Genomic DNA, 12,263 nt, shown 5'->3' on the forward strand with positions numbered 1-12,263 from the left:
TCTGCGGCGTTGCGACCTAATTAATGCCCGAATGGCGTTTTTAAAAAGCTTCGCGCTTAATTCAATGGGCGGTAGGGGGAGCCGGTCGGCGCGAGCTTTTACGCGTACGATCGACCATCCCCCTCGCCACGCGCACGCCACCACCTCTCCAGTACCTACAAGAATAAGAAAGGTTTTTCGAGGAAATGAACGTTGTAGAAATAAGGAAAAAAATAAGGAAAAGTTTCACGGGCTTAATGAAGTCAAGGAAGATCGTGTTCGCGTTGCAGCACCACCGTTGTCATTAATTAGGCGTCGAGGTGGCTCTGATAATGAAACCACGATTCGAAATAAAGGCTTCCTCGAGTCGTACTAGATCTACGCTTATTATTTATGAAATTTGGAAGAATAGACGAATTCTTTTGATTTTGGGGACTCTTTAAAGGGAATATAACTCATATAACTCTAGCAGGGAAGGTCAAGCTTCCGTTAATACTCATTGGTGGCGCTGCAGTATAGAACGTAGTATTAAATCATCCTTCGATTGTCATATTTTTCAACGATACTGTCGTGCAAAGCGCAAAAGCATTAACGACCAAATTTTCGATTTACAGATTTTGGTTTTATACTCAGCGAGAATGAACACTTATGTCGAGACTATCGACGGACACGTTGAGGCCCTAACCCCGTCACGCTAAGGTGGGGGGAGGAAAAATGAGGTGGTCTTGTTCTTTGCGTCCTCGCAGCAGCGATAATCGCGTCGAAAAACGTAATTTTTAAGAACCAATGAGATTGCAGTATTATTTGATTTTATTAAAGCGGAGGAGCATACCGGGGGCCCCAACGGATGGAATTGGAGAAACGCTACAAATAATCTCGACATATTCATTCTCCCTGAGTATAAATAAATACATTCTTGATTTCACCTTATTTTATACGGTAAATTCAATTTTGAACTAATTTTCGAATTTAAAATTTTTGTTCTTAGAGAAATGACTTGTTTCAAAACGGATTATTTTAGGTTTTTGCATTATTTTCAAACCAAAAACGCATTTTAATGTGTTTATTTTCTTTAAAAGTCAAATCAAGACGCATTTTTTTCGCGTTTCAAGACATAAATAGTCCAACATATACGTGGTAAAAAGTATTTTTTAATGATATTTCTGAAATATCGTTTGGCCCGTAAATTGTTTAGTACCAGAATATAATTTGAGTTGAAAAATCCAAGTCTACTATAGGTATAAACTTGAAAGAAGTAAGTTGCGATATCTTAAGGCAAAGAAAGTTTGAACTTCGCGGGTTTTCTCTATATTTTGGTTTTGGTCGTTAATGCTTTTGCGCTTTGCACGGCAGGATAGTCTAACCATGGATTAAATAAGGTTATTTAATCCATGGTCTAACCATATGCCACGGAACATAAATTGAGTAACTTCCAACTCCGTGACGAAAACGCGTCATCAACTTTATCGAAGGGAAATTGATTTTAAAAACGCGCGGAATTCCTTGTGCGTTTCCGGTTTTGATAATCTCGTTTAGCTCGTGCCTCTTGATCCCGAGATTTTTGTTACCGTGGCAACTTGTAAATTGCGCAAGGACTGTAAGAATTTTAAACTTTTGGGTCCTTAAAATATAATTGCCTTTAACGGAAACTGTAAATGCTCTTTTAAATTCGTTTTTCGTTATATCGAAATATCTCAACGAATATTCTGATATTAACGTTGAGAGAAAAGTTATTGAATGAATGAATGAATGAATATTTATTTACTCTTTGTTATAAACAAATCCCTTTTAAATCAGGGAGGAAACCATTTTTAAAACAAGTTTGGCAAGAATTATATATAAATAAAAATCGAAGACAAAAAAACCAAAAGAAAACCAAGACTAATTACAATATGTACAGTTAAACCAAAAAGGATAAAATTTGCATGTGGGTTATCGTTTGGCACTAAGGAAACCTTTTAGTTCCAAAACTTTTGCGTATATACTCTCCACCACTCTCCCCCTATTCGGCTTTCCGTTGCTACGCAACTCGTTTTGAAATTTTTAATATTTAGGCTTAGTTTATCTATTCGGTGTTATAGTCGCGAGCCAGATTTCCCGCACGGTACTGAAGAGTCCCAAATAGGACGAAACCGGTCTATTACCGTTGGATTTTCTGGCTATTTTATTTAATTTAATTTAGTTTTTCACTCGAACACCTATTTGGTCCGAGTTTCGCGTCTATTGTTTGCTCGAAGACCTATCGGTACGAGCTATTAGTAAGTTTTTAAATTTCTTCAAATTTGTTTAGGGTTTAGCTTCATTATCCCTTTTCATAATGGACTAATCTACTTATTCGCTAATTTTATAATCCTTTACAATGCAGTCCATAGGTGGTTCCTTTTAACCTAACTTTTAGTTATCACGCCATCCCACCTGCTCAAAATTCTTTTCGTCACAAGCTAGTCACACTACCCACTCCCAAACCCAACAAATGCGGGTGTCCAAGGAAAGGCCAACTACCAGGGTTAACTAAAAAAAATCCATTTTTACAAGTATATGTAAAACACTCGTTCAAATTTAATAAAAGGGGTATTGCCTATCATAAGGTCCCCATAAGCCAGGTCTAGGGCAAATTTTGACGATCACATACCCGTAATTAAGAGGTAGGTATTTAAAATCTGCACCTCCTAGTGGCTACGTCCTCAATTATGCATTTCTGAAATAAATTTCGCGAAATGCACGATGAATGCGCGCCAGCCGTGCGCGAACGTTTTTAAACTTAGAACAACTCGGGATAAATCTCCGCCGCGAGCCATTAGCACCGTAACCAAAGCTTATTTACAATTGTTTCGCTTTAAAATTAAAAATTAACACTTATATTTGCAAAATGATTCATCAGAACCTATAACTGGATATTAAAAATAAGAGTTGTGTTTCTGAAGGTATTTATTTTCCAAATTTTAGATTTAGACGCGTTTTGTGAGGCATTTATCAACCCGAACGTGGTTGCTCTACCGAGTAAGATAATATTTTAGATGTAGAAATTTCGAAAAAGAAGATGTCGCCACTGCCCTATCGTCGTGCGTTAATTTTCTTCTCTCCAGGACAACGCCGTTACCATGGGCCCCTAGGTAGACCTTTACTTATGGCGACCTTGGTTTATGGTCTTATCAATAAATATTTGTAATAAAAAGGCCCTAAACAAAGTATAAAACTTGACCGTATAAATTCAAGCATATAATATTGTTCACAAAATAATGTATAAAATCAAATATGTTTATAGGTTTTTTTTCCTACAATTGTTTTAGTTTGATAGAATAGGGGTACCTTTTCGATTGTTTCCTATTATTTGGTTGGCCCTCCCCGGCCCCCCTGCCTGCCTTTACGGAGTAGTCTAAGAGCGAGAAAAGAATGAGAAGAAAAGGAACGAGAAGGACTTTGTCAGGTGGATTTATTAGTCTATTATTGAGCGGATAAATTCCTTTAGTCCCGGCCAGGGCTTCGGCGTGCACGTGTCTCGTCAGGCTCGCGGTTGTAAAGAATAAATGCGCCATATCGACGGAGGGGGCGCTATCCATCTTGGGACATCCCTATTGCTTATATCGAGAGGAAAAAGGATTAAAGGAAATTGTATTACCCCCAAAACAAACCCCCGATGGAAAACAGTATTCATCGAAGGGCAGATCACTGTTATGATTAAAAATATTAAATCATGATTAAATGGATTAAATCGTGATTAAATGGATTAAATCGTGATTAAATGGATTAAATGGATTATATCTTGAATAAATGGATTAAATCGTGATTAAATCATTATTAAATGGATTAAATCATGATTCAATTGATTAAATCATTATTAAATGGATTAAATCATTATTAAATGGATTAAATCATTATTAAATGGATTAAATCATTATTAAATGGATTAAATCATTATTAAATGGATTAAATCATGATTCAATTGATTAAATCATTATTAAATGGATTAAATCATGATTCAATTGACTAAATCATGATTCAATTGATTAAATCATTATTAAATAGATTGAACAACGATTGAAAGATTAAATTGGAAATGAAATTATTTAACCATGAAATGATTAAATCATGATTGAAAAGATTAAATCATGATTGAAAAGATTAAATCATGATTGAAAAGATTAAATCATGATTGAAAAGATTAAATCATGATTGAAAAGATTAAATCATGATTGAAAAGATTAAATCATGATTGAAAAGATTAAATCATGATTGAAAAGATTAAATCATGATTGAAAAAATTAAATCAAGATTGAAATGATTAAATCATTATTGTAATGATTAAATCATGATTGTAATGATTAAGTCGTGATTGTAATGATTTCATCCTTATTCTAATGATTTCATCCTTATTCTAATGATTTCATCCTTATTCTAATGATTTCATCCTTATTCTAATGATTTCATCCTTATTCTAATGATTTCATCCTTATTCTAATGATTTCATCCTTATTCTAATGATTTCATCCTTATTCTAATTTTTTTTTATTCTAATGATTTCATTCTTATTCTAATGATTCCATCCTTATTCTAATGATTTCATTTCTATTCTAATGATTTCATTCTTATTCTAATGATTTCATTCTTATTCTAATGATTTCATTCTTATTCTAATGATTTCATCCTTATTCTAATGATTTCCTTCTTATTCTAATGATTTCATCCTTATTCTAATGATTTCCTTCTTATTCTAATGATTTCATCCTTATTCTAATGATTTCATTCTTATTCTAATGATTTCATTCTTATTCTTATGATGTCATCCTTATTCTAATAATTAATCATTTTTGTAATAATTCAACTGATTAAATCCTGATTAAATTGTTGATCATTTAATCATGACTATTAGCAACTTGCCCCTTGGTATGCACCCAATGAAAATGAAACTTTTAACTGAGGGGTCGGACATTTGTACAAAATCCCGTACACTTCTCAAGAAATCTCCGACGAAATAGCGAAATCACAGAGATTTCGAAATCTCGTACGCTTTTTTTTGGGAATGTCCGACCCCTCGTTTTTACCGCTCATAATAAGACCTCTAATGATTTAAAATGTTATAATTAGACTGAGTTTTTGTACGGTTATTCAAAGCGTATTTAAAACGACGATTCCGATGCTGAAACGCCTTCAACGCTGAAAGACGATAAATTTGCCCTCTTTTTCAACGCGCATATCTTGGATTTGGTACTAGATGGCCCAGACCGTCAGTTTCAACCATCTAGCTCTCAAATACACCCACTTCTCTTCGACCCCCCCCCCCCGCCCGCGTCACCAAATGCTCGTATCTCGCTTATCAAGGAGAACGCTTGTTTCAAAAGGCCACCTATAGCGCCGCCGACGCCGCCTACCATATATAACTGATAGCAACGACCTACTGATAATATATATAGCGAGAACCCGGCCGTTTATCCAACCCTCAAACGCCAGATACAAACTGCCGCTTACCCCCCTTTGTAATCCCCCTAGCGGTAGGGAAATACAGATTTAAATACGTGTATTGGATTGAGATGTCCGCGAGACGTTTAAGTCTTACGGCGAAAATTCGTATTTTGAAATATTATTTGGGAGATAAAATGTTTCGACCAAATTATTAGATAAATTCGGTGATTTTAAAGGCCTAGGTTTTCTTCTGCCTGTCACCCTTTAATTTACTATCCTGCCAAACAAATACCCTGGTGGTAGGCCAACAGCGGAACACGTTGGCCTACCACCAGGGTATTTGTTTGGAAGGAAAGTAAATTTAAAGGGTGACAGGCGGAAGAAAACCTAGGCCATTATTGATTTATTTATTATAAATACGAATTCAATTTTATTTTGGCTTTCTCAGTCTCCGCAAAAAGTTGAAACAACGAAATATCACCCCTCTTAGATCTTATCAACAATCTGAATTAGTTAACTGACAATTGATAACAAAGGTTGCATTTATCACCGATTTTTGGAGTCGAGGCTAGAGTATCGTTTTAAAAGTTCATTTTGGAATATACGATAAAAGTTTTGGGAAAATTGTACAATAAATTTCACCTATTTTCACATCGAATAATACAGGGTTCATACAACATTTGGAAAATTATTTTCCCTGATATTTCCAAGTGCTAAAGCACCGTATGTTTTCGTTTAATCGAAAAAAATTATATATAATTATTGAGGCGCTTCCAGACTCAAACGAATTATTACTTGATATATCCAGGTTTTCGTTAAATATTTAAAATTTCCCTGATATATCCCTGATTTTTTGGAAAGAATCTGTTTCACTGATATTTCCAGGTTTTCCAGGTTTGTATGAACCATAGAAATAGAAATGAGACTAGAACCACTGCGCTATCCGGTAATCTCAAGGAAAACGGGCAAGCTAGAAGGCTGCCATGAGAGTGGAATCGCTACTAATCCACGCAGGAGTGCGCCATCTATTAAAAAAAAATTGAAACTTTACATTTTTTAAAATAGATGGCGTGCTTCCACAAAGAATGCTGGCGATTCCACTCTCATGTCAGCCTTCTAACTCGTACATCGCACCACAATCTAATCAGGCTTCTAGTCTCATTTCTATTTCTATGGTATGAACCCTGTAAAAGACGCGATTACCCTTTTTAACGTAACTAGCGCCAATTACCATAGGATTTGTTAATCCTAGTGGCTGAAATGTAATATTCGTTGATCCACCATACTTTCTTAAACATAAATTTGGCGGGATTACTATAAAAACAATTTGCAATGAGTGTTAGCAGACGGATTTTTCGATTTAGGGACTAGCTTTTTTAATAAAAATAAAATTTTTACTATTTATAATTGATTAATGTTTGAAATCTAATAAACGCTCGTTCGTAGAGAAAGACAGCTACGAGAAGGTTGTTGAAGGCCCTTGAAGGACCTTACCCGAAGGAATGGCACCGCTGGCATTAAGAAACTGAGAATTCCGAGTGTCAAGTAATAAAGCAGTCGGTCTAAATGCTTCGAGAATATATCAGCGAGGAAAAGGGAGCGACCCGGTCTTTGGCCGAAAGTTTTCCAAGTTTCGAAAACGAGGAGTTCGTCGCTAATAATAGTATATAAAGCCCCGCGTTGAATACCCCCGAGGAAGACCCAAAAATAATGGTCTGCCGGACGGAATAAGAACCGAGAAAAACCCCCCGACCCGAGCGCGTGCACGCACCGTTTCGAAACCGCGGGAGGGAGGGGGTAGCGCGCTCTTCGCGTAATAATAACAAGCTCTAGCGCCCGCCACCCGTCTCCCCCCCCCCCACCATTCAAACGCCACGCTTCATTCCCCCTTTCCGTCCCCCCTTCTCTCTTTTTACTTTTCCCGCCTTTAATTGCGCGCGGGAAAAGCCGCGAGGAATAAATTATACCGGGCTCCCTATCCATTACTTCGCCAGTTTACCCTATTTCCGCCCCCCCCCCAACGCGCGCGTCGCTTCCTTTCCGCCCTAATCTTACCGCGGAGGGCGACGATGATGGCGCGCGGGGAGGGAGGGGAATAATCGGGGCTTTTCCATCCCCCCCACCGACCCTCCGCCGTCTAACTTTTAGCGAGTCTGTCTTGGAAACAAAACAAAAGTCAACAAGACGCGTTCGGGCGACCCGTTTTACAGCGAAGGCATTGTTCCATTCTCTCCCACCCCGACACCGAAAATTTCGATAACACCTGAGTAACGTCGGCCCGGCTGATAAAGAAATATATATATATATACTGATTGGAGGAAATGTCAGCTTATATGAGTTTTCTTTTATTAGTTTGGAGGCTAAAAAACTCTACCGACACCCGCGGGTTTCAACGGGAAACGGATAACGTCTACTACTTTGCGCAAAGGCTTAAGTCTAGCTTAGTTGTCGTAATAAGACGAATATCTAGTTCAATATGCCTATCCAGATAGTATCCCATTACCTAGGTAGGTACTACAGAGTCAATGCACTGAAAATTACGGTCGTGGAAGTCGAAATTTTGTAATTACATTACCGCCATCTTTATATTCGTTAGCAGACGACATATATTAGAATCTAGAAACCTCTGCTATGTAATAGTCGAGGGACAGGTCACTTCCAATCAAGATTCAATCAGAGTAATCAAGATTAAAAAATCTAATCACGATTTAACCGAAATTTAATCTTTCTAATCAGGATCTAATCTTTTCAATCAGGATTTAATCATATTAATCACGATTTAATCATTTTAATCGGTCGAATCGAGATTTTATAATTAAAAACAATACTAAAGTACGATAATTTAAAATTAATTATTAATATTGATGGTTCTATCGCAATTGTATTTGATTGAAATGATTGAAAAAATAACTTTCCACATTTTATTTAAAACATCCGAAAACATCACAGCTTTGTAACACGAGTTATCACAGCTTAGTAATTAAGGTAACATTGTAATAGGAACTACTTTCTTTCATATAAAATTATTCTAATACGCTCCTTCTAATCATTCCAATCACCAATATAATCATTCTGATTCTCGTTCTAATTTCTAATCGTGACTTAATCATACTAATCATGATTTAATCGTTTCAATTAGGATTTAATCATTTAATCGTTATTAAATCAGATTTAAACATTATTATCTTGATTAAACGTGATTTAATCTTTCGTTAATCAAGGTAATAGTTCAAAAAGGAATCTAGGGATGGCGCCATAGTTTCGTCTGCCACTCGATCGTGGGATTGGCTTATTGACTTTTCTCCGTACTATTTTTCTTCCGTAAAACGTTCGCGGTCCAAAAATAAATAAAAACAATTTAAATCAAAAATTAAAAAAAGTTTTGACAAAATGACGAATGAGTAGCCAAATGAGTTCAAATGCTTTTTGTAAAATATCAAAACATTGGGCTTATTTTCTAGCCCAATTGTCTCAAAAAAAGCGTTCAAACAATTAAAATATACAAACAATAACCAAACAAAAACAAATATAAATTTCGTTTTTAAAATCGCCTCGTTTACATTTGACTTTCCCTCCGTTATACCCATTTTATGGTATAATTATTCCCTATTTGGTGGAAACCACAAAAACAAGCTAAAAAATTAGCCTCCCGCCCAAGCCTTTTTTCCCTAAAAACGCTTTGAAAAGGAGCCCAATCAGCTACAAGTTTCCCCATTCAAGTATTCGAGGGGTCACTATCTATTCTCAATAAATATAAATAAATTCATATACTTTATCGAAATATCTAAAGAGTGGCTTAATAGAAATTTTCCCCAACACCTATTCATTTTAATTTAAATAAATTAAATTAATAACATTCTCGATATACATTGTAAACCTCAACCAGTATAACTTAAAGGTGAACTAGAGGTATATACTATACCGTAACGAAAGCAAAGACGCGTACGTTTTATCAGTTGGCCCCGATCGTAAATATTCCGGCGATGCCCTTACTCCGACCGAGACCCCCCCCCGCCCTTCTACGTAATAGCTCGCGCAGTCATTATGAAAAGAGAAGCGTGGGGGGGGGGGGCGCTGCCATCCCATTATAGATTAATTCCGCAGATCTATTTCACGAAATCGCCCCTATCGAGAGAGCTGAGCCCTCCTTCGAAAATGTAATTAAAAGCCTGTCCAGAAGAGAGGCGACCATCCAACTTTAGTTAATCTTATAAGTAGAATATATATTTCAAGAAAGGTGCTAAAAATAACGCGGATATAGTACCTACCAATTATGTCACTTTTGTACCTACTGGCTTATTCAAATTATAAACGACAATCTCAAATTTTAAAAATAAATTGAAATGTATTTAAAAATTAATTAAATTAGCACCGTATCTCATTGGTTCTCTAGAGTAGGGCCACACAGAGTGGGCCCGGGGCCCCTCTAAAATAATAATTCCGGGCCCCAAGATAGGCGTGACTACTGGAGAGAGCTACATTTTTTCAGAGATAAACCCTAGAGCAGCGGTTCCCAATTTTCTTTGATATGGAACCCTAAATTATCCACTTAATTCTGGCGGACCCCCAACTCATTTTTTTTACTTAGCTTAAAAGACTCTGGACACAAACAAAGATGGCAGCGCTGCGAATTCTCGGAACCCCTGTGACCCTTCCGCGGAACCCTTGGGTAACCGCTGCCTTAAAGGCCTAGGATTCCTTCTGCCAGTTTTCCCTTAAAGTTTTCTTCCCGCCGCGCAAATATCCTGGTGGTAGGCCAACCGCGGAACACGTTGGCCTACCACCAGGATATTTTCGCGGCGGGAAGAAAACTTTAAGTTAAAACTGGCAGAAGAAATCCTAGGCCTTTAAGACACGAAACGTAGGCCGGTAAATATGAACATGGTCATTCTACTTAAGACTAAATAAATAAATCCACTTTTAATTATATATCACTTACAGATCCATGTAATGCTAATGGTATTCGTTTAAGACAAATACTGCAGATTATGTTCTCAAAATACGTTTCGGCAAAAGAAATTGCGAGATGAATTATATTCTAAAGAGATTTTCTGAAACATCACTAAGAAAGTTATGAAGATCAGTGGCGTAGACAAGGGGGCGTTTCCGGGTTCAGCCCCCCCCCCCTCCTTGGGCCTACCTTTGATTGTGTTAAATTTCCACCCCCATCTTTAAGGCCGACTACATAGTTATTCGGTTTACTCTGTCTTTCACTGGAAGCTGGCTCGCTGCAAGACACATGTGCTATGCAAGCAGCCGACTACCAGTGAGAAACAGAGTAAACCGAATAAATATGAAGTCGGCCTTTAACATTCACATACTTCGACTCCCCCCTGGACGAATTTCTGGCTACTCCACTGATGAAGATTGCCCCTTACAGCTCCATGTAATTATTCGCGAATATACACATTTCCCTGGGCGTCCGCAGTATTGAGTTCAAACAGGGCCAACGCCCCCATTTCATGAGCTATAAATACACTAATAAAGATACGCATATTTCTAGCTCCCTTGGAAATATGATACGGATTTCTGATTAACATTAACTCTTTTCAAATATTTCAATAATATTTTGGGTTTCAAAAGGCCAAAGTGGCGGATATAGATGAGTTTCGTAAGAAGGCAAAAGAAACCTCGCCCGAAAAAGGACAGAAGAACGATTCCGTAAACTAGGACCGCAAGAAAGCGAAAAGGGACTATATTGCGGGGAAAAAAACTATAAAGAAACAACCCTATATAGAATAATAAAAAACCAACGTTGGCCCAAATTCGCGCTAAAATACGTCCAAATAGTAAACAAGGACTCCGACGGCGCGCCAACTTACGTACGCTATCTTCCCTCTTTTTCTCCGGGAAAAAATAATAAAAAGAAAAGTTAGTCTTTTTCCGGAGACGAAGAAAAAAGATCTAGCTTTCTCATGCCCAATCTCGAACGCCGGGTCTACGCCGCGCCGCTCTAGGGAGGGAGAGAGAGAGAGTCCAATATATAGTTCGTTCTTCCGCCACCACTGGCGCTGTTCCACATGACTGAGACCTACCGGCGTGCACGAAGAGAGAGGGTGGAGAGGAGAGTAAGCCCCATCCGAGCTTTCTACAAATTCTCCATCCCCGAAAGCCCCGATCTCTCCTAGAGAGAGAGCGCGCCAGCCATATAATCTTTCAGAGGAACGAAAACCGACCGATAGAGGGCGCTCTCGCCTCTCAGGCCGGAGAAGAGAGTTTTCAGAGCGGGGCACCAACCGGCCCGGGGGGGGGGAATACGTGTATAATAGGGGCAGAGGGGGAGGTGAAAGGGAGTTTCGGCGTATTCGGCGATCCGGCTACCGCTCGAGGGGCCGAGCCTCCGTATATACAGGCGTGTTTACAGCATATTTCCCCGCGCGTGCGGAGGCTCGCACGCTACGAAGCTCGATATACGGGGGCTGCTTTGCTGGAGAGGGTCGAATACCCCTCCCGCTATCCCCCTCCCCCCCGGCCAACAATCCTCGGGAGCGAACGCCTATATAGAGAAAATTCGGATCGAGCGGTGACTCCGCTGATGGGGATGAAGAACGAAGGGGGGATAGAAATCTCCTCGGCCCCCTTTACCAGCCCCCATCTCTCTATTTTCTCCCCCCTCTCTTATCCAGCACCTTTCAACGTGCCAGAGTAGAGAGCCGGGAGTAGGGCTGAGGCATTATCTAACTTCTTATTTACATTCTTCTCCCGCCATAAAGAATATATTACGGGCGATGTCACCTCGCTGACGTGTCTATTGTACGTATTTATGACAGCCTACCTTAGGCTACCTATAAAGACGCGCTACGGAATACGAATAAAAGCTGGTCGGCGTTTAGAAGCGACGGGCTAGTCACTTCCTAAAAATCTGCATACTGAGTACAGCCACT

The sequence above is a fragment of the Leiobunum rupestre genome, chromosome 3 (assembly GCF_980474605.1).
Source record: "Leiobunum rupestre chromosome 3, qqLeiRupe1.1.hap1, whole genome shotgun sequence".
Classification (NCBI taxonomy): domain Eukaryota; kingdom Metazoa; phylum Arthropoda; class Arachnida; order Opiliones; family Sclerosomatidae; genus Leiobunum; species Leiobunum rupestre.